This window comes from Leucopleurus acutus (genome assembly GCF_964270905.1).
Source record: "Leucopleurus acutus genome assembly, chromosome: 1".
Taxonomy (NCBI): domain Eukaryota; kingdom Metazoa; phylum Chordata; class Mammalia; order Artiodactyla; family Delphinidae; genus Leucopleurus; species Leucopleurus acutus.
Window position 1 is genome coordinate 121,505,882 of NC_139142.1, and position 22,935 is coordinate 121,528,816.

At 39.8% G+C, this 22,935-nt stretch overlaps 1 protein-coding gene across 2 annotated transcripts in view; it reads left to right on the forward strand.

Moving 5' to 3' along the window:
• Positions 1-15,751: 15,751 nt before the first annotated feature.
• TMOD3 (tropomodulin 3) overlaps positions 15,752-22,935 on the forward strand; it is an 89,423-nt gene continuing 82,239 nt past the window's right edge. For both annotated transcript variants that reach the window (XM_082841311.1, XM_082841310.1), the window contains exon 1: positions 15,752-15,887. The gene's annotated coding sequence lies outside the window, so the exon portion shown is untranslated. The remainder of the gene's footprint in view (positions 15,888-22,935) is intronic.

The following is a 22,935-nucleotide window of genomic DNA, read 5'->3' on the forward strand; positions in this document are numbered from 1 at the left end:
ACCATTTTATCAAAGGTTGTTCATTTCCGTTAACCACACAACTAATAATTTAATTGTTATTCTTTTTTAGCACTACGTATTTGTCTTGGATTTTTAAACATATACGATTGTTTTATTTGCTCATGGGCACCTCTGGCAACTTGCACCAATGGACTTATGCAGATCTTAGTGGGTAACAATTGAAAATGGTTTAGTGACTTTCATATTGGGTGGTCTTGCTTTCTTACATGAACTTTTTTTTTTTAAAGGAAAGGAACTTAGTATATAAATGTGTTTGTAACTGTGATTAAGATAGAGGCCTATCTCTGTTTACATGCATAGCTTTGAGTTAGGCTAAATACATCAGAAGTGTTCTGCTGACCACATACGAAGTTAGTATTGCCAATCTTTCACTGGGTGAAAAAATGTGACCAACTTAACACAAATTCTCCCTTAGTTCCAGAAAAATCACTAAATGCACATGCCCTACTGATTGAAGATCAGTGGTGTCATCTTCATAAAAAGAAGACAGCATTAAGATACGTAAGCATAGCTTTAGCAAATAGGTATGAAATATTCTTTCACCCACAAAAATAGCTTCAAACCAGACTCACAAGTAGCAAAATGAATTAGCATACCTACTTTTACTGATTATTCTACGTAATTCATTCTTTAACATCACTCTGTGGATAACTTTTTACAAAGATGTTTTAAAGTTTTCCAGCCATGATGGCAAATTTTTAAATTTTAGCAAGAGGGAAGCTTTTAAAATAGTACATTCCTAAATAAAACAATAATAATCACACCTTAAGGTTGTCTGTTACACATGATTGCATTATTTTGGCAAATTTTAGAAGCATTTATTGCTTTGTCTTTAGGGCAACAAGATAACAGGATGAAATGTGAACATTCAAGTTAATTATACAGATTTTGTCCACATGGCATGATCCATCCAGACATTTTCAAACATCAGGAAAAAATGTGAATTATCGTTTATCCAGATGTTTGTCATCCCAAGGACAAAGCCTATGAAAGTACAATTGAGATGATTGCATGGTAGATGCATGAATCTTTTCGTCTAGCAGTGCACCAGTGCAATATTAAGCTAAGGAAACATATGACTGCAGCCTTTGACACCAGTTCACAACTGTCAGTGCCTGAGGCTGGACTTGGTGACCCTCTGACATTGCCTTAGGCACCTCTGCCTCCCTTCCCCACCTCCTTTCCTTCCAACTCTTTCTCTTTTTTTCTTTTCCTTATAATTCTGAGCCTTGTAAAGGTGACATCCTTTGTCCTGGTGACAACTGGATCTAAAGAAGTTGCTGACTGAGGCAGAAGGTGGGCCCAATCCAGAATTTACTAAGTAATTGAGTGTTCCTGAGTTGCTTATAGCAGTAAAACAAATAAATGAAAAAACAATTCATATATTATTCTAGTTAGTTTATAAAGCACGTGGAAACTGTTTAGGATGGAAAGCCCTTATAAAATTGAACATTTACCTGTATTATAAGTGCCCACATCTCTATCTCTAAAATCCTTTGGAAAAGAAAATAGAAGAAAACAAAATAAAATCCTTTGAGACATAAGAATATTTTATACTTTTTGAGGGAATAATGAGCATAGCACGTTGAATTTTGGAAACCCTAAAAATCCTTTAACTAGCTTTCTACTGCATCTCCCTATCTATCTATCTATCATCTATCTATCTATGTAGCAACTACTACTGGACAGTTTTCAGTCTGATTTTTTCTTTGCCTCTTACTCATTTAGGTGTGGTATGTTAGAGTCAACTCACAGGCTTACTCATTATTAAATTATCAAGAATTTTGTAAACTGGTTGTGAAACACAACCATTATTAAAAAGTAAATGACATGCACTTACAATTAAATAAATTATGTTAAAAAACAAAAGTAATACTCAAAAATACACTTTACTATTTTTCATACTCCTGAGAGTATTTGCACTTACTGTGTCTGTATGGCAGAAATACTGTATTATGGTGTGCTCTTATACATCTCTGTCCAACTCAGAAGTTCAGTACTTCTTGTTGGTGGGAGTATTTATACCATGGAAATTAGCAAAGATTACAAATCAGGGCTTTCACCCCATCTCCCCTACCCCCAGTTTGCTGGTTAATAAACATTCAGCAGCACACCACTGGGTAAAATGTATACAGTTCTTCTCCTCCTTCTTCTTCCTCTTCTTCCTCTCCCTCTCCCTTTCTCTCTCCCCCTCCCTCTCCCTCTTCTTCTTCTTCTTTTTGTATACATGTTTTGGTTACCATGTTGCCAGGGAAGACACATCTCTTAGTTGTCTTTCTCCTATCCCTTTAGATTTGTTGCAAATATGTTTAAGTGCAGAGTCGCTGACATGCCCCTCTAAGTAAGACTTTTTCCTTTCTTTTCTCATTTACTCTCTTTGTTGCCTTCACCCCTAAGAAATCTTGGATCCTACGGAGTGTTCCCTGCAGCCCCAAGGTGCTGTGGACCGGGGGCTAAAGCAATTCTTGGCAAACCGTGTCAGAAAGCAAGAAAAAAAATCAGGACTTGATAGTGACTGTGCTGCAGTTGTTGATAGTATTAAAGCAAGATAATGGGATATTGTCAAAATTTAGCACTGTTTTTAGCTTATAAAATAGTTGGGTCACATGTATATAGAGTGTTAAATATTTATTATTAATCAGTTTATCTTATCATTACCTGTGTTTTTGTAGTAGCTCGAAAGGTGACATTTCCATGAGTATTCATATAACTATTAGAAGATAAACTTACATTTCGGGGAGCTTATAAATCCTTTAATTAGCCTAGGACTTCATTTCCCTGTCTGCCAAGTGTGTGTAAGTAGAAGCTCTTTCGTGATCCTGAGCATGATTAATCCCTTACCATCCATCATGGTGGGGCATAATGTATATAAAATATTTTTATATGTATGCATTTTGCCAAATACTATATCGAGATATTTGGCAACATCTGGACAGTTGATTGAAAGGAGATCATCTCTCCCCAGACCACCTTCTTTCCCCTTTTAGACTTGTACAGGCCCACCCTAAGTCTAAAATCACTCACCTGGACTCGCAGGCTCCTATCACCAACACCCATCATAGCATATGTGGAAGATGACTTTTAGGAGATACATTTTGGAAGTCTAGAGAGATCATATAATTAGTTCAGCACTACATCTCCCCATCTGCCAGAAGTGTATAAGGGAAACTTTTATCCTCATCAGCATGATTAAATCCCTTCCTTTCATCTTGGTAGGGCATAATGTAAGTACGCGCGCGCGTGCGCGTGTGTGCGTGTGTGCATGTCGCCAAATATCCAGATATCTAACTGGGTATTTGACTGCATCTGGACCACTGATTGAAGGGAGATACTCTCTCCCCAGACCCACTTCCCTTGTCCTTTTTAGAGTTGCTTCAGGCCCAGGTGAAATGTGAAATCACTCCCTAGAGTTTGTGGCTTATGTCACCAACCACCAAATTTCCCAGCATGTATGGAAGATAACGCTTAGGGAATGAATATCAGAAGCCTGGAAATCATTTCATTGTTCCAGCACCAAATCTCTCCATATGCCTGAAGTGTATGGGTGAAAGCACTTTCATCTTCATCCACATGATTAAGCCCCTTCCTTCCATCTTTGTAGGATATATTGTATATAAATATTTTGTACATAAATATCGCCAAATACTGTAAGGAGGTGTTTGGCCAAAGCTGGACTCCTGATTGAAGGGAGATGCTGTCTCCCAGTCCCTCTCCCCTTTCCTTCTCAGAGTTGCTGCGGGCCTAGGTTAGGTAGAGAATCACCAACCTGGAGGGGCTCACGCAACTCACCCATCTTAGAGCATGCAGTTCATCTTACAGTAAAAGCCCATCTCCATTTAAAAACTGAGAAAACATCCCAATGCCTATACTCCTCAAAACAATTTCCCTAAGGGAAGCCTGGCACATCATACCAAAAGAACAGCTGCTTCTCTTCCAGACAGAAAGGTGGCCCCTGGCAGGTCACCAGCATTAGGGAAACCAGTGTGTTCTGAATAACTACCGTGAGAATATTTCAGACAGTCAAACGTGAAACCAGTTTAAGCATCAACATGTTTTAAATGTAAGATAGCCCTTTAAAATTTACAGAAGAGTGTGGGGATATTTTCCCTTTTTTTGTGGGCATGATGTACTTAGCCCTCTTCTAGGCCCTGTGAAGGAGACAGGAAGTGAAAGAACTCTGGATTCATATAATTTGATCATTGTTTCTGGGTTTTGGGGTAGAGTGCCTTCTTGAAAAGCGGATACCATCATTAGCTCAAGTATTGATTGCATAAGCAAAAACGGGCAGGGGGCAGTAAGCTGTGCATACTTTGTTCTGTGCTGTGTTACCTGTACTCGGTGGAACTGTTTCTGGAGTTGGGTTTTAAGTCATGATTCTGAAGCTTCCTTCCTCTGTTCCACTAATGAAGCAATGATGGCTATTTTCATTTTAATGAATAGAGAACTAAGAAGAAATATTTTAGCTCTGCCTTCCAGTAGCAGTTTCCCCTTATTGCTCCTCATGTAAAATATCCCCACCACTCACCATGCCATCGTCCATGCTCAAGGATTGAGACACACGCAAAGGAAAAGTGTGAGAATGCTTGGGAGCCTCAGGTGAGCCCTCTGGATGAAAATCACATGATCAGGCCCCCTGGTAACAAGCTGGAGAGAGAAAAGTACCCAGAACCTTAAGGACGTATTCATTGTTCTTGCTCCCAACTCGAGGTCAGATGGAATTTTGTTTTGTGGTTCAGGAGTTTAGTAGAGTGGAGGGGCTAAGTGCTGTGGGGAAGGAAGATGGAAATTAAAGGTTTTGATTTGCTTGAGGGTAGGAGTATGCTCTGCTCAGCTTACCTCTTTCCCATCTTCCCCTAACAGCTATAATTAAACATTCATTAGATGGAGGAGTTGCAAGGTTCGAATTTATAACCTGCCTCTGGGCACTATGCTAGGAAGGTTGTACACGTACCAGAGGTTATCCCAGTTTTGTGATGCATCATTGACTTGGGAGAGGGTGAAGGAGACTAGACTTTTCTCTGACATCTTCCATGGTAGTCATTCTGAGCACATTGGCTCTGCTAGTTGGTATGGTGGAAGGGCACCATACTAACAGGTTTGGAGGCTGACTCTTAATCCCATCACCAACACTTAGCAGGTATATGATCATGGGCAATTCATTCAATTGCCTGACAATTATAGACTATATAGGGGGAAGAGCACTGGATTTGGAGTCAAGAAACTTGGACACTTGGCTCCATACTTTCTTAGCTGGGAGACTTTGGGGCAAGCCTCTTAGTCTCTCAAGCCTTAGGTTCTTCAGCTATACTATAATGGGAATAAACTTCACTAACTACCTCACAGACTTGTGGTGAGAATATAATTAGATAATGGGATGAAAATACTATACTGGAAAGGGCTATACAAAAGTGGGAGATCATTTTTATTATCTATTCACTAATGTTTTCCACTGCCTCTTGAATCCATTTTATTCTAACCAACAATTACATCTCTCACATCTTTTTGAATATGAGGAATTAAAACATGGGTATGATGTAGGGGACTGGAATTATTTTACTTTCCACATAGAGGTGGGAGAAGTGGTTGATGGGCGCAGTGGGTGTTAGATATACCAGTGAAGTATGTGGGTGGGCATTTTCCTGGGCTACTTTGACAGTACCCTGAGATGTGATCAGGACCCTTGCAGAGACACTAAGGGGAAAGCAAACAGTGATGAGGAGTTGAGAGGAGGGTCTGACGCACTGCTGCCCTCCTGTCAGCTTTGTCAGTAGGGGGTGGGGTAGGCTAAGATTTGAGGTGTGATTGGAGGCCTAGGAAAGAAGACTGTCCTTAGGGCCCCAACAGCTGTGTAACAGGCTCGAGCCCTGATGGTGAAGGGGAGGAAGTGTTACTTGTGAGATCAGCTCTCCTGGGCATCAGCTGCTTTGTTATCACCAGCAACCTTAGTCCTGGTCAGTATTATTTTCTGCTAAGAAAGATATTGAAACATAGCCTCAAGGAACTTTCATAAGCACTGGGAAGCAGGGACTGTCTCATCAATCTTTGCATCTTCAGTAACATCTAGTAAGGTGCCTTGTGTATAATAGGTGCTTAATAAATGTTGCTTGAATTGAATTATCCTCCAACCCCTCAAGAATTATGCTCAATTTTCCACCAAGTGATATTTTTGGAAAATAGTACTGATTTGTATGTCAGCTATGTGTTTCTTTGGGCAGGTCTTTCCATCTATCTTGTCTTCATTTCGTTTGTAAAATGAAGTGAGTTAGATGCTCTCTAAGGTCCCTTCCAGCCCCCAGATGTTACAATCCTGTGATTCTAAATGTTTCCATTGCCTCTGAACGTGGGTGCGGGTGCGCAATGCCTCCCTTGTGGCTCCATCTCTCCTCCATAGGCTTTGTTCAGAGGAAGAGGTCTGAACAATCCACAGAGTTATTTGTTCCTCTGCAGCGGTTTTTACTGTTTTCAGAATAGTTCTGGAGGAGCAGCCTTTTTGACATTTTAAAATGTATGATATTTTCTCCTCATATTTTATTTCTCATGGTGGAGAAAGAGAGGAGGAAATGCAAAGAAAGAAACTAACACAGTAAACATGGCATGTTTTTCATAGGTTTTTATTCAGGGGGAGAGAGAGAGAGAGAGAGAGTGAGAGAGAGAGAGAGAAAGTGTGTGTGTATATGTGTGTGTGTGTGTGTGTGTGTGTGTGTGTGTGTGTGTCTGACTGAGCACATATTGACTGGATAACAGAGAGAAGCCAATCAGAATCAGAAGTACACTGTGTGATTGGGAGAAGCTGGTCCAGGATTAAAACTTTCCCATGGATAATCTAAATGTGGATAGATAAGAATTGGCCATATGGTGAAATGAGATGGGTAGAAAATGTACTTTTTAAGGAAATTTTATTTTAGTACCAAATTTTGCCAGTGACAATCTTTAGTTAAGAAAGAAATTATTCAGAACTAAAATTCTCATCTCTGCCACTTTGGTTTTAAAAAACCCCACTATATTCATGGAATAATATTTATATTTTAATTAAAACTTTATCTTAATTCTGTTTCATCTATTTAAAGAAAACAAATAAGCAGCATTTTTCACTGCATTTAAAAATGTAAAATACTTGCATGCCACCAATGTGTAATATCTTACCAGTTCAGATGCCTGTAATGTGTGACCTTATGTGTACCTGTATTGTTTTGAAGAGAACAAAGGAAATAATACTTTGTAAGCTGTTTAAACTTATATTGGCAACATTTATCTGGCTAAGCAGTTATTGATAAATCCACATAGTTTCATTCTGAAACTTTTCACAGGTAGACATTGATTATATTCATTAGGAAATTAAAGATTAATTTGCCTTTTAAATGTGAAATTGAACATTATGTGGGAAATAAATGTGTAAAAAAGCAAAATGTATGAAACGTGAAATACTTTTACCATGATAATTAATAAGGATCCCAGTCGGCACAGATAGGTGCAGTGTTTGACCTTTTGGAATTTGCCAGCCTGACCTAATGCTAAAGTAAAGGTATACTGTTTTAATTAATCAAGATCTTTCTGCTTTCAAAGATGTAATGTATTCATTTGTGTCTGGAATGAAGTTTCCAAGTGAAAGTGTACAGAACATTAGGAATAATAAACTTTTCTTTTAAAATGAAAGTAAAGACTGATTTAATCTAGATAATTTTAAGACACATTGTCTCTTTAAAATAAATGATTGGCACCATGTTCTCATATTAGAAAAGTACATTTGCTAGAAAGGACCATAGAGTGCCCTTATTATGAGGAAGATAAGAAGTAGACAGACAACCAGAAGTAGCCAGAGGAGAAACAAGACCTCCTTATTAAAACGAAAATACACACACAGACACACACAGACACACACACACACACACGCACACATTCAGCTAAACAGTTAACATTTGTTAGAATAAATGGGAGCAGGAATACAGATATACTTAACCCCAAATGGGTTAAGTGTTTTACCTTGAATTTTTTATATTAACTTTGGAATTAAATTTTTTGTAAGCTATGCTGGGATTCAAAACAGGGAACACTAAAAATAAAGTTACATTGTAAAGGCTTGTCCTGGAAAAACAAGAAAACCTACTCTTTCTGCCACCCTGCTGAACTCTGCCCGAACTCTGTCACTTAGACTGATGATGAGGTCCCAGAAGAAGCATAGAAGGCCTGTATCTAATTTCTATATTTGCTGTCTCACACCTTTTCATGGTCAAGGAGGTAAAGTAATTATTTTCTTTGAAGAATTCTCTCAGTCTATGAGGCTGTAATGAATGGGAGTTACAGGTGTGCACTTTGGGGTCAGACTTGCCCAGTTCAGATCTCACTTCTGTTAGTTGTGTGAAATTCTGCAAATTACCTAGCTTCAGTCTCTTCACCTCTGAAATAGGAATCACAGTCGTACTTCACAGTAGGACTATTAAGAGGATTCATGTGTAAAAATACTTAGAGCAGTGCCTGGCATACAGAAGGCACTTAGGTATTAGTATCCTAAATTCTAACCTAAATTAATATCCATGGATATTAATAGCAACGAAATTCTCCGTTTAATGCTGACAATGTCAGGAATTTAAGGAGGACTGAATCTTACTCATTTTTGTGTTTCCACTGTCCATTCCCTTCTGGCAGACAGGCCCTCCCCCATCACTCCAAGAATCAAATATAAATTAGATACAGCTGACTCAGAAGTTACTCCTGACCCACCCTCTCATTTAGCTCCTCATGAATTCCCTGATGTTTCAACTTGCTTGTACTTGCCCTGCTTTCTGGGTGCCCTCCTTTGGATTTGGCAGTCTGGCTTTGAGCAGTGACTCCTTGACTTTGGGTCTGTTGTCTATTAGACTTGACTCTGTTATGGACCACCCTCTCTCAGTTTGATCATTCAGCCTTTCTCTGGGGCTGTAAGAAGTGGTGCCCCACACCCTCCCTGCCTCAGCTAACAGCTCACTTCCCAGCCCACCAGTCAGGGAACACAGTCAGATGCCCACAACTTCCTGCAAGTATCCCACATATCACAGGGCCTCTGTAGGAACTAGATGTACATGAGCTTGAATGAGGCGGGGCTGTGCTTTGGCCCAACCAACCTAAGAAGGGAGATGATGTAGGAAAATCAATGCATGACTCAAAAGGCGTGGTGGTGGAGGCCAGGTGGAGGTGGGGGAGGTCTCCAAATTGTAGACCACTGAACTTATCAATCCTGAGCAAAATTTTAGAAAAGTATTTCCACTTTAGTGGTTTGTAAGCACTTAGAAGTGAAGCAGTGATCTCTAACAGGTAGCACAGATTCACTTATATTAAATGATAGGAAATCATGAGAGTACAGTCAAAAGAACGTACTGTGTTTGGATTTCATCAAGACATTTGAGAAAGTCTCAACACCCTTGAGAAATGTGGGATGTATAACAGTTTAACTAAATAGTTAAATGACTGGTTTAAACAGTCTTTTTTTTTTTTTGACTCATGATCATAAGTAAAGGCTGATGAATGGAAGAATTTCAACCAGGAGGGCTTAGCCACTACATTGGTCTTTCCTTGATGAGTTTTGGTTAGCAGTTCATCAGTAATTTGGATGTGATACCCATAGAATACAGACTGAGTCTTTAACTAATGGGCACTGGGAGAGATAAGGAATACTTCGAGAGGTTCAAAACTATCTGGACAGGCCAAAATCCAAGCCTGTATCTAATCAGATGAAATTGAATAGAAACAATAGTAGTTTTCTACTTTTATATATATATATATATATATATATATATACACACACACATAAATTTATTTATTTATTTTTGGCTGCGTTGGGTCTTGGCTGCTGCACATGGCAAGCGGGGGCTACTCTTCGTTGCCGTGCACGGGCTTCTCATTGCGGCGGCTTCTCTTGTTGCGGAGCTCGGGCTCTAGGCGCGCGGGCTTCAGTAGTTGTGGCACACGGGCTCAGTAGTTGTGGCTCGCTGGCTCTAGAGCACAGGCTCAGTAGTTGTGGCGTATGGGCTTAGTTGCTCTGCGGCATGTGGGATCTTCCTGAACCAGGGATCGAACCCATGTCCCCTGCATTGGCAGGCGGATTCTTATTCACTATGCCACCAGGGAAGTCTCTAGTTTTCTACTTTTAATCCAAAAAGTCAACTACAAAAGATAGAATGGGAAAAATGTGAGTTAATTGCCATCTGTGTGGATAAAGACTTTGGTGTTGACGGAAAGCTTAACTGTAAGAAGTAGAATGTGCCTGCCTAAAAGCCAACTCTAGCTTCCGTGACAGTAGACAAAGAGTCTTGATATTTGTCCAAAAATCTGTTATTTGTCCTGGGCTTTGGGCCTCAGCTTTTGGAATGCCTACTTCAATATTATTCCCATCATCCTTAAACTTTGGCATGGTTGGTGGTAGGTATTTTTAAAGGTAATTCTTATATATAATCAGTCAACAGTGTCACTGATAAGAACAAAGTATGTCATTTAAATTTGCTATTATTTTATGAATATTGATTTCAGATATAGGCAGGTATTCTAGATTGAAAAATCTGTTATTTATTTCTTGAAATTCTATCAAATATAGATGTATATTGCTAATTGGATAAGTAAAATGCTGTAATAATTGCTGACTGTGAAAGGTTTCTTTTGTCTTTAACATTGATTAAAAATAAATTAATTCAAAAATTATTAAAAAGTATTAAGAACTTTCAAGTAGATAAGTAGGGAAATAGGTTGACAGTTACTACAAATATAAAGAGGGTGCATTAGTTAGATAACTTAGGAAGAACAACAATATCTTTTTTAGTCAATATATGCTTAAAATTTTAAAATAATAATACAAGGAAAGATAAGTAGAGATTACATCATACTATTATTCTTTTTTTTTTTTTTTTTTTTGGCGGTAGCGGGCCTCTCACTGCTGTGGCCTCTCCCGCCGCGGAGCACAGGCCCGGGACGCACAGGCTCAGCGGCCATGGCCCACGGGCCCAGCCGCTCCGCGGCATGTGGGATCCTCCCAGACCGGGGCACGAACCCGCATCCCCTGCATCGGCAGACGGACGCTCAACCACTGTGCCACCAGGGAAGCCCATACTATTATTCTTTATAGAAATCTTTGGTGTACCTAGCATGTATAATTTAAAACCAGAATTGAATTCTTATTTAGTTCCATTTAGGACATGGCTCTGTTCATCCACTCGCCTCTGCTGAAATCTGGCTCTCCAGTGACTGTAGGAGAGTCTAACAGCTCACAGAACTGGGAAATTATTGTTCCTATGTTATGCTATGTTAAACTTTACTATTTTAGCACTAACATTTTAAATAATATTAAAACAATAATTTAAATTTTGGCATCAAAATTTAAGTTTATTTGTGTATCCAGAAGTTTATTTTTTTGATAGTGATATCTGTGAGCAGCCTTGGCTTCAGCTGAAAATTTAAATTCTCAGCCCTTTGGCACTTAGCTGAAATATGCATTTAATGCACCTTCAGCGGAGGCACAGTAGGGTATGAAAATATGAGGAATGGCAAAATCAGTTCCAGCTGATGGCCTTAGGGAAGTTTCAGTCAGAAACAGGCATTTGAGACGGGCAATGAAACATGAGGAAGCTTCTAACAAGCAGAGATGGGGTGCTAGGGCAAGATATTTCAAGCTAAAGGCTTTGCCTGAATCCTTTCTATAAAATTGTGCACCCCAGCTATGGTGTTTGTCTTCTCTGATTCCTCCCTCCCACTGCTTTAACCAACTCCAAGCTCCCAGGAATGAAATCCTTACCTTTTAGTTACAACTTGATGTCTTTAGCTTAAGTTTTCTCAGTTCTCTTATAAAACACATTAAAAAAAAAAACTTCAGTATATCAAGGAAACTATTTCCTAAAGGAACTTTTGATAACAAGAAAATTGCTGCTGGCATTAATTTGCAAATGATGATTCAGTGTGACACGCTTTATGAGTTACTCTGGCAGGAAGTTTAACTATAACACAACTTAGGGCTTGTAATACATTAAGTAAAGTCACAGTGTCATTTTGTCAGTCACTTTCACTCTGACAAAACCCTGAAAACTAACAGGATGTGTACTCTGTTCCTTATTCAAATATTTTACCTAACAGTCTCAGATATGTTCTCTTTACTATGTTGAACTTAAGCTGTTTTCCATTACTTGAAGTGGGATTAAATGTGTGGGGGAGGGGTGCCAGACCACTTTTATTTCAGAGGATCGCCTGTCATGGAATAGGCACTGCAGTAGTCAGCTTTGCTATGTCAGTCTGTAGTAACAAACAAACCTAAATCTCTGTTTACTTCTTGCTCGCATTACACATCAGCACCTGTGTTCAGCCGAGGCTCTGATTCCATGTGACTTCTCATTCTAAAACCCAGGCAGAAGGACAAGACTCTATTTGGGACATGCCATTCTCTTGGTGGAAGGAAAGAGTAAGCACACGAGTAGGAAATGGCACTCTTAAAGCCTCCACTCAAAGCTGTCGTATTGTCGCTTCAATTCATTTTATTGGCCAAAGCAAATTCATGTTTGTAAGCTTTGCGATTACAATATGACAGTATTTTTGTGAAGAAAGAAGGAAAAGAAGCCTGAAAATATCTACAGAGAGGCACTGAAAGTCATATAACAGTGGGTAAGGTAGTCTTTTCCTCTACGGGAGAGCAAATAGTTGGGAAGAATATCGCAATCCACCACAGGCATTTAGTGGATTAACCTTTTCACTTATTTATGTAACTATAATTTTCAGGTTTTGCCTTTTTTTCCCTCTTCTAGAACTGTGCTTTTTCTAACCGTAAGCTAATAATGGCAACCCTTAAAGTGTAGTCCTTTTAAGAGAGCTCTGTCTCCACTTCAGGATGAGTTTCACTGGATCTTGTCCTGTGGAGCCTACCCCTCTCACAGCTGCTGTTTATAGCTGCATCAGGACCTTGGCTGGCATTTACCATGAACCTTGTGGATCTGTATCCCACTCATGCGCAGGAGGGGAGGGAAAGTTATTCATTTATTTACAAATATTTATTGAATACCTATTGTATGTCAAGCATTGCTGCAGATGCTAGGGAGAGAGGGGTAAATGATGCAAACTCCTTAAGCTTACATGAGTAAATAAAGCAAGATGTTAGGGAGTGACAGGTGCTAAGAAGACAAAGCAAGTAAAGAGAAAGACAGGGTAAGAGGATCAGAGAAGACCTTTCAGAGGTGACATTTGAACAGAACCTTCATGAAAATGAGGGCGTGAGCCACGAGTATTTGGGAGGAAAGCATTCTCCTATGTAGTAAAAAGAACTTGAAGTGAGAAAATACTTGGCAGGATTGAGCAACCTCAGGGAGGCCCCTGTGACTGGAGTAGAGCAAAAGAGTGTATGTGTGGTAGGAAATAAAAATTTTCATGTAAGGACTGGTGGGGGTGGATTTAATTGTAAAGGAATTTCCTTTCCTTTCCAAAGGAAATGTGTTGGGAAGCCCTAAGTGGTCTGGAGCAGGAGGGTGACATGAGCTGATTTATTTTAAAAAGGTCATTCTGGCACTGGTATACAGAATAGATTGTAGTTAGAGAGAGAAAGCAGTGAGGAAGGTTCTATTTTTTTACAGTTTTATCCAATACTAGGATGTTATTCTTAATACGTCTGGTACCATATGTGGTATTTAATATATAGGGGTTTAGGCGATTGATATTTGTGAGTCTTGTGATTACAATATGATAACACTTGTCTGAAGAAGAGGAAAGAATCCATCATCACATCACTTTATTTTAGAAAAAAGAATTAGAATAAGATGAAGCCATTTGTTAGGAAAAACTTAAAGAGCTAAAAAAGAAAAATTTAATGTATGCCTAATACCCCATATTGGAAGGTCAGGGAGGAAATATGTCATAGTTGAAATCAGTAAGACATTGAATTAAAAGCCCTCTCTGCTTCTTAAAGAGCAAAGCAGAAGAAACCATATTGCTGTAAAGGAAAGTCCTTCTTAAAATAAACCATATCTGGATAACCATGGTTCACTGCTTTGCTTTTTCAGGAACTCTATTTTGTCAGTTTCCCCAGAGGTGTAGGAACTCACAAGAGACTTGCCAGTTAGCATAACACCTATATATTAACTTATAACGAAATACAGAACTACCAAATGAATCCAGATATTCAGCTCATCCAGCCAGAACACCATCTCCCTGGACTATGTTAGAGAATTTTTTTTTTATGTACCTTGGACATGGTCACAGATGACCTTACTTTAAAGAATTTGATGAAATTTAGGGGACAGTCTGATTAACAGTGGAAAGCATGCTAGAATTTAAGTCAGGCTACTTGTACTTCATTTCTAGATCTCCAGTTACTGGCTGTGTGACCTTGCACAGATTACTTAACTTTTCTGGGTCTTAGTTTTCTCATCTGTAGAAATGGAGGATACTAATATATTCTTTGCAGGGTTATTTAGAGGATTGGATGAGATATTATAAAGGGAGTGCTGGCACAGTTCTTGGCGTGGGTTAAATATTCAATAAATATTAGTTGAACCTGAATTCTGAATTCTGTAGGAAATTGCTCTCAGCTGTTATCTCCAAGAATATTTGAGAAATTGATTCCCACGAAGATGCTATAGAAAATAAGATGCAATGGCACAAAATTTAATGTTAATTGCCTTCTAAGTGTATTTGCATTTTGGAGGGTTTTTTTTTTCCTTTTTTTCCTCTTTCTTTCTTTCTTTTTCCTGAAGAACTCCAAATCATCAGTGATCTTCATTGCTAGAATTAGTGGATGTTAATTGCATGAAATTCCAGGGTGTTTACCTGGGGTGCTCCCTGCTCTGAGGGGAAGAAGTAAATGCCAGGGGAGGCTTAACAATTAGTCAGCTCCCACACTGGGTGTAGCTGGAATGTGTCTCAAGCAGGCACTTCAATCCTCTATCTGGCTGTATTCTTTGAGAAGGCGTATCAAAGCTGAGCATTACCCCGGGGAATGGTTTATTCCTGAAGAGCAGGCCAGGAAAATTACCAGTGAGTGATTAAAGGAATGAATGCAAGGCCGTGGCTGTCCCCTATCCTCAGAGCCCTGGACAAAAGGCAGCCATTTCATAGGCCACCCTAGAGCTGCCATCTGAAGTATTCCCGCTGTCTTCCTCTTCGCCTTCAGAGTGCCCACCTGCCCCAGCTCCCCCCTTTAAGCAGCGCTTCTACTTTTTTCTCCCACTTACGTCAGCCCAGTTCCACTGCCTGTTGTGCAGCTTGAAGCTGGAATGCAAAGATGGGATGGGGTGGAAACCGATCGCGGCGACATCACCCCTGGTTGCAAACCTAAGGAAATCACTAGGGCCACTATGCGCTTGAGGTGACATCCGCCTGATTTACGTCACTCTCGTGGTTGGCCTGTTTCCTTTTCTATCATTTTTTCACGACAAGTTTAAAGGTCTCGATGTTATGTCCTCACATTAGCAACGAAGGGTACAACACAAGTCCTGCCTTGCGTCCCTCTTGACTAAAAGTCAAAGTAAAGAGGAAATCTATACTAAGGAGCCTCTAGCTGCTGTTTATACCTCCCAAAGGGTGCAAGGTAGATATTTCCACTAGTAAAGTACGTTTTCTCAGGCTGGTGTAAGGCTTGGTATCCGCAGCCACTTCCAAAGTCCTGCACATAGAAAAGACCAGGGTCTGCGCTGAGCCGCGCCCTCCTCGCTCGAACTACAACTCCCAGGATGCCCCGCGACCTGGGAGTGCGCACGCGCATAGGCGACGGAGTGGAACCAGGGCCGTCGAGTTGGGGGAGCTGCCGGCGGTGTATCAGACAACTCCCTGGGAGGCGGCAGCAGCCAGACGGGCGGGTACTGGGAACTGAGCGGCAGGCCGTCCCTGTGGGTCTGTGAAGGAGGTCGGTGGCCCTAGCGGGCTCCAGTCAGGTAAGCCAAGCCCGTGCTTTCCAGGAAGTACGTCTGCGGGCGCGGGCAGGGAGTCGCACCGGCCATGGTGGCTGAGGCGGGAGAGGTTGCCTTCCAACTGCCAGGCTGTGATCTCCTTCCCTACCAGTCCCTCTCGGGGAGCGAGGGGACGCTGGGGTCTGCTTCGGGGCTGACGGGCCGGGGTAGGAGCCGTGGGACGCGCTGGGCGTTGCCCGCGGTGGAGGCGCGCGAATCCCGAGTTGCTGATGAATCACTCGGGGGCCCGGCCTTGCCGGGTTCGGGACCGGACCCTTCCCCTCCCGGCTGGAGCCTGCGCGGGCCGCGACCGTGCGAGCTCGCGGTGCCTACCCTTTCCACCCCACCGAGGTGTAGCTCTGGGGACTAGCGTCTGAAAAAGTTTTTTTCACCAAGACTTCTTCAAAGGTTTCTGCTGGGTGAAAGTTGCAAGGAAGAAGAAGAGAAAAAAAAAGAAGGGCACACCCTTTTCTTTTTGATTGAAATCTGGCTTGTCTTGCGTTCGCCGTTTTGATCTATCTGCTCTTAGAATAAATTCCTGGCTCCTGCGCAGCACAGCTGGATCCGGCTGTGAAGTTTGTGTGTTGGTTTGTTTTGAGGACGTGACTGGGTCGTTACATTTTCGCTTACAGAAATTGGTGTGTTTCCTCTGCAAGCCCGCATTCTGATTACAAACAAATGAGAAACAGCCGCAGGGGGATTTTTGTTCTGGTTTTTGGTTTTTTTATGTTTAGTTAAGAATCATATTTCCAACTTGCCCTTGGCTTCTCTTAAAACCAAAAGTCATCTGGTGATGAACACTGCAGTAAAACTTATCCCAGGAGGTCACACTTGAACAGGAAATAAGCCTGTGGAGATTTAAGTTAGTTATGTGCGGTCTCCCTTGGTTTGTAACATTTTCATGCAGCTCATGTTTCTTTTTCTGAGAATTCCTTCAGATTTATTTTTCAGCAGATTAAATTGATTAATTAATTGGCCTGACCAAAAGTATATTAGGCTTAGAAAAATAGTTGTGTCCAACCTCATTTACCTTTGCCAGTCTCTTCTTCCTAGTCCTAGGCACCTTTTTACCCTATCACTTCTTTAGGAGCCCACAGTCATTTTATTAGAATACTTAGAATCACTTTTCTAACACATTCCTAGGAAAGGAACAAAAAGGGAAACAGTGAGATGCAGCATATTTTGGCTCGTTTAGCTTGCTTGCTTTTGAATCCCTCAGGATTTCTAGTTTGCTCATCTTTAAAATGAGGTTGTTTGGCCAGATGACCCCAAGATTGTCAGCCCTAGGTATCTGATTGTAAAAATTCATTTATTTTATTCAGTCAGGAAACACTGGCCACATCTGTCATTCCAAGCCCAGTGCTAGGCATGAAGGAACAAAACTGAGTTCTTGAGGATGTCGCTGACCTAATGCTCAATTTCTTTTAATCATGTTGTTATGACTAGTTACAAAGTTTTGTGGCATACCTTCCAGGCCAGATTACTCTCTAATTAATAACTTAACCTAAAGTTAAATACATACAGATCAAATCCAGTTACAATGATCAGTTTCCTCTAATAAGAGATTTTTCAATTGTTAGCTACTGGTCCATTTAAATAAAACACAAGTTCAGTACAACAGAAAGGACTTGAATGGTGTAGGTGGTGCTTCTCAAACTTTAACAGCCATAAATCACCCAGAAACTTATAGGTTTGAAGTGGGGGCTTGGAATCTGCTGGTCAGAAAGGGAATACTGTAGTTGCAGTGCGAGGCCACACTTTGAATATCAAGGGTTGGGAGATATTTTAAGGTGTTTATAATGACAGTTTAAAGACCAGTGTTGATAAATGCTGGAGAGGGTGTGGAGAAAAGGGAACACTCTTGCACTGTTGGTGGGAATGTAAACTGATACAGCCACTATGGAGAGCAGTAGGGAGGGTCCTTAAAAAGCTAAAAATAGAACTACCATATGGCCCAGCAATCCCACTACTGGGCATACACCCAGAGAAAATAATAATTCAAAAAGCATGTACCACAGTGTTCACTGCAGCTCTATTTACAATAGCCAGGACATGGAAGCAACCTAAGTGTCCATCGACAGATGAATGGATAAAGAAGATGTGGCACATATATACAATGGAATATTACTCAGCCATAAAAAGAAACAAAACTGAGTTATTTGTAGTAAGGTGGATGGACCTAGAGGCTGTCATACAGAGTGAAGTAAGTCAGAAAGAGAAAAACAAATACGGTATGCTAACACATATATATGGAATCTAAAAAAAAAAATGGTTCTGAAAAACCTACAGGCAGGACAGGAATAAAGATGCAGACATAGAGAATGGACTTGAGGACATGGAGAGGGGGAAGGGTAAGGTGGGACGAAGTGAGAGAGTGGCATGGGCATATATACACTACCAAACGTAAAATAGATAGCAAGTGGGAAGCAGCCGCATAGCACAGGGAGATCAGCTAGGTGCTTTGTGACCACCTAGAGGGGTGGGATAGGGAGGGTGGGAGGGAGACGCAAGAGAGAGGAGATATGGGGATATACGTATATGTATAGTTGATTCACTTTGTTATACAGCAGAAACTAACACACCATTGTAAAGCAATTATACCCCAATAAAGATGTTAAAATACACACGAAAAAGACTAGTGTTGATAGCTGTGATATGAGGTGCATAGCAATGGCTTTTTCCAACTCTCAATTTAAAAAAAGTAATCTACTCTAACAAAAAGAATTGCCTTCACAAGTTTTCTTTTTTCTCTTCTTTTGCTCCTTCCCTTCTCTTTTCTCTTTGATGTATCCTCTCAGCTTTTTTTTTTCTCTCCTCCTCTTCCACCCTCAACTGTTTTCATTTACTTTAATTCAGTAATTCAACTTGTGTTTTGCCCCATCCTGTTCAAGGTATTGTCTTAGGCTCATGGTGAATACAGACATAGAAGACATGTTTTTTGTCTGGGAGCCTGCTCCCTCTGAGATTAGGCATGTGTACTTGTTTATAGTTCAGAGCACTGTAAGAGTTGTCTGTAGGGAATAAAATCTTGCGGTAGGAGTTCAAACGGAGAGATCTTCTACAGTTTTCGGGGTAGGAAACAAGTGAAGTCATCTTTTTCCCACTCACTGGTCATCTGTTTTCCCCCAGGCTGTACTCTCTGTACTGTTTGAGTGTGTTTATGACATATCTACATAGAATATAGTACAATTTCATAAATTAATTTATTTGGAACTTTGAGCTGGCTATATAAAAATCAGTTAGGTCTGAGCAGTATTCTAGGGAGGATGAGAGGTGGTGAAGATGAAAATAAACCTGGATAGAGGCACAGAGGAGGACTCAGTAAAACAATAGAAAGGATCTCGGTGGTTTTCAGGTGTCTGTCTGACGTACAGTGCTCTTGTTATTTAGGATGCATTATCTTTTAAAGTTCAAATTAGCTAGAAAATTATGCCAGCTTTTCAATTGTTCTTTTTCCATCCAGAGGTCTTTATTTTTTTAACATCTTCATTGGAGTATAATTGCTTTACAATGGTGTGTTAGTTTCTGCTGTATAACAAAGTGAATCAACTATACAGATACATATATCCCCATATCTCCTCCCTCTTGCGTCTCCCTCCCACCCTCCCTATCCCACCCCTCTAGGTGGTCACAAAGCACTAAGCTGATCTCTCTGTGCTATGCGGCTGCTTCCCACTAGCTACCTGTTTTACATTTGGTAGTGTATATATGTCCATGCCACTCTCTCACTTCGTCCTAGCTTACCCTTCCCCCTCCCCATGTCCTCAGGTCCATTCTCTACATCTGCCTCTTTATTCTGGTCCTGCCCTTAGGTTCTTCAGAATCATTCTTTTCTTTTTTTTTTTTTTAAGATTCCATATGTACGTGTTAGCATACCGTATTTGTTTTTCTCTTTCTGACTTCACTCTGTATGACAGTCTCTAGGTCCATCCACCTCACTACAAATAACCCAATTTCGTTTCTTTTTATGGCTGAGTAATATTCCATTGTATATACATGCTGCATCTTCTTTATCCATTCATCTGTTGATGGACACCTGGGTTGCTTCCATGTCCTGGCTATTGTAAATAGAGCTGCAATGAACATTGTGGTACATGCTTCTTTTTGAATTATGGTTTTCTCAGGGTATATGCCCAGTAGTGGGATTGCTGCATCATATGATAGTTCTATTTTTAGTTTTTTAAGGAACCTCCATACTGTTCTCCATAGTGGCTGTATCAATTTACATTCCCACCGACAGTGCAAGAGGATTCCCTTTTCTCTACACCCCCTCCAGCATTTATAGTTTGTAGATTTTTTGATGATGGCCATTCTGACTGGTGTGAGGTGATACCTCATTGTGGTTTTGATTTGCATTTCTCTAATGATTAGTGATGTTGAGCATCCTTTCACGTGTTTGTTGGCAATCTGTATATCTTCTTTGGAGAAATGTCTATTTAGGTCTTCTGCCCATTTTTGGATTGGGTTGTTAGTTTTTTTGATATTGAGCTGCATGAGCTGCTTGTAAATTTTGGAGATTAATCCTTTGTCAGTTGCTTCATTTGCAAATATTTTCTCCCATTCTGAGGGTTGTCTTTTGGTCTTGTTTATGGTTTCCTTTGCTGACGAAAGCTTTGAAATTTCATTAGGTCCCATTTGTTTATTTTTGTTTTTATTTCCATTTCTCTAGGAGGTGGGTCAAAAAGCATCTTGCTGTGATTTATGTCATAGAGTATTCTGCCTATGTTTTCCTCTAAGAGTTTGATAGTGTCTGGCTTTACATTTAGGTCTTTAATCCATTTTGAGTTTATTTTTGTTTATGGTATTAGGGAGTGTTCTAATTTCATTCTTTTACATGTAGCTGTCCAGTTTTCACAGCACCGCTTATTAAAGAGGCTGTCTTTTCTCCATTGTATATCCTTGCCTCCTTTGTCATAGATTAGTTGACCATAGGTTCATGGGTTTATCTCTGGGCTTTCTGTCCTGTTCCATTGATCTATATTTCTGTTTTTGTGCAGTACCCTACTGTCTTGATTACTGTAGCTTTGTAGTATAGTCTGAAGCCAGGGAGTCTGATTCCTCCAGCTCCATTTTTTTCCCTCAAGACTGCTTTGGCTATTCGGGGTCTTTTGTGTCTCCATACAAATTTTAAGATTTTTTTGTTCTAGTTCTGTAAAAAATGCCATTGGTAATTTGATAAGGATTGCATTGAATCTGTAGATAGCTTTGGGTAGTATAGTCATTTTCACAGTATTGATTCTTCCAGTCCAAGAACATGGTATATCTTCTTCATCTGTTTGTGTCATCTTTGATTTCTTTAATCAGTGTCTTATAGTTTTCTGAGTACAGGTCTTTTACCTCCTTAGATAGGTTCATTCCTAGGTATTTTATTCTTTTTGTTGCAGTGGTGAATGGAATTGTTTCCTTAATTTCTCTTTCAGATCTTTCATTGTTAGTGTATAGGAATGCAAGAGATTTCTGTGCATTAATTTTGTATCCTGCAACTTTACCAAATTCATTGATTAGCTCTAGTAGTTTTCTGGTGGCATCTTTAGGATTCTCTGTGTATAGTATCATGTCATCTGCAAACAGTGACAGTTTTACTTCTTCTTTTCCAATTTCTATTCCTTTAATTTCTTTTTTTCTCTGATTGCCGTGGCTAGGACTTCCAAAACTATGTTGAATAATAGTGGTGAGAGTGGACATCCTTGTCTTGTTCCTGATCTTAGAGGAAATGCTTTCAGTTTTTCACCATTGAGAACTGATGTTTGCTCTGGGTTTGTCATATATGGCCTTTATTATGTTGAGGTAGGTTCCCTCTATGCCCACTTTCTAGAGAGTTTTTATCATAAATGGGTGTTGAATTTTGTCAAAAGCTTTTTCTGCATCTATTGAGATCATCATATGGTTTTTATTCTTCAGTTTGTTAATATGGTGTATCACATTGCTTGATTTGCGTATATTGAAGAATACTTGCATCCCTGGGATAAATCCCACCTGATCATGGTGTATGATCCTTTTAATGTGTTGTTGGATTCTGTTTGCTAGTATTTTGTTGAGGATTTTTGCATCTATATTCATCAGTGATATTGGTCTGTAATTTTCTTTTTTTGTAATATCTTTGTCTGCTTTTGGTATCAGGGTGATGGTGGTCTCATAGAATGAGTTTGGGAGTGTTCCTTCCTCTGCAGTTTTTTGGAAGAGTTTGAGAAGGATGGGTGTTGGCTCTTCTCTAAATGTTTGATGGAAGTCCAAAAGTCCTGGACTTTTGTTTGTTGGAAGGTTTTTAATCACAGTTTCAATTTCATTACTTGTGATTGGTCTGTTCATATTTTCTATTTCTTCCTGGTTCAGTCTTGGAAGGTTATACCTTTCTAAGAATGTGTACGTTTCTTCCAGGTTGTCCATTTTATTGGCATAGAGTTGCTTGTAGTAGTCTCTTATGATGCTTTGTATTTCTGTAGTGTCTGTTGTAACTTCTCCTTTTTCATTTCTAATTTTATTGATTTCAGTCCTCTCCCTCTTTTTCTTGATGAGTCTGGCTAATGGTTTGTTAATTTTATCTTCTCAAAGAACCAGCTTTTAGTTTTATTGATCTGTGCCATTGTTTTCTTTGTTTCTATTTCATTTATTTCTGCTTTGATTTTTATGATTTCTTTCTTTCTACTAAGTTTGGATTTTGTTTGTTCTTCTTTCTCTAGTTCCTCTAGTTGTAAGGTTAGATTGTTTATTTGAGATTTTTCTTGTTTCTTGAGATAGGATTTTATTGCTCTGAATTTCCCTGTTAGAACTGCTTTTGCTGCATCCCATAGGTTTTGGATCATTGTGTTTTTGTTGTAATTTGACTCTAGGTATTTTATGATTTCCTCTTTGATTTCTTCAGCAATCTCTTGGTTATTAAGTAACATATTGTTTAGCCTCCATGTGTTTGTGTTTTTTACGTTTTTCTCCCTGTACCTGATTTCTAATCTCATAGTGTTGTGGTCAGAAAAGATGCTTGATACGATTTCAATTTTCTTAAATTTACTGAGGCTTGATTTGTGACCCAAGATGT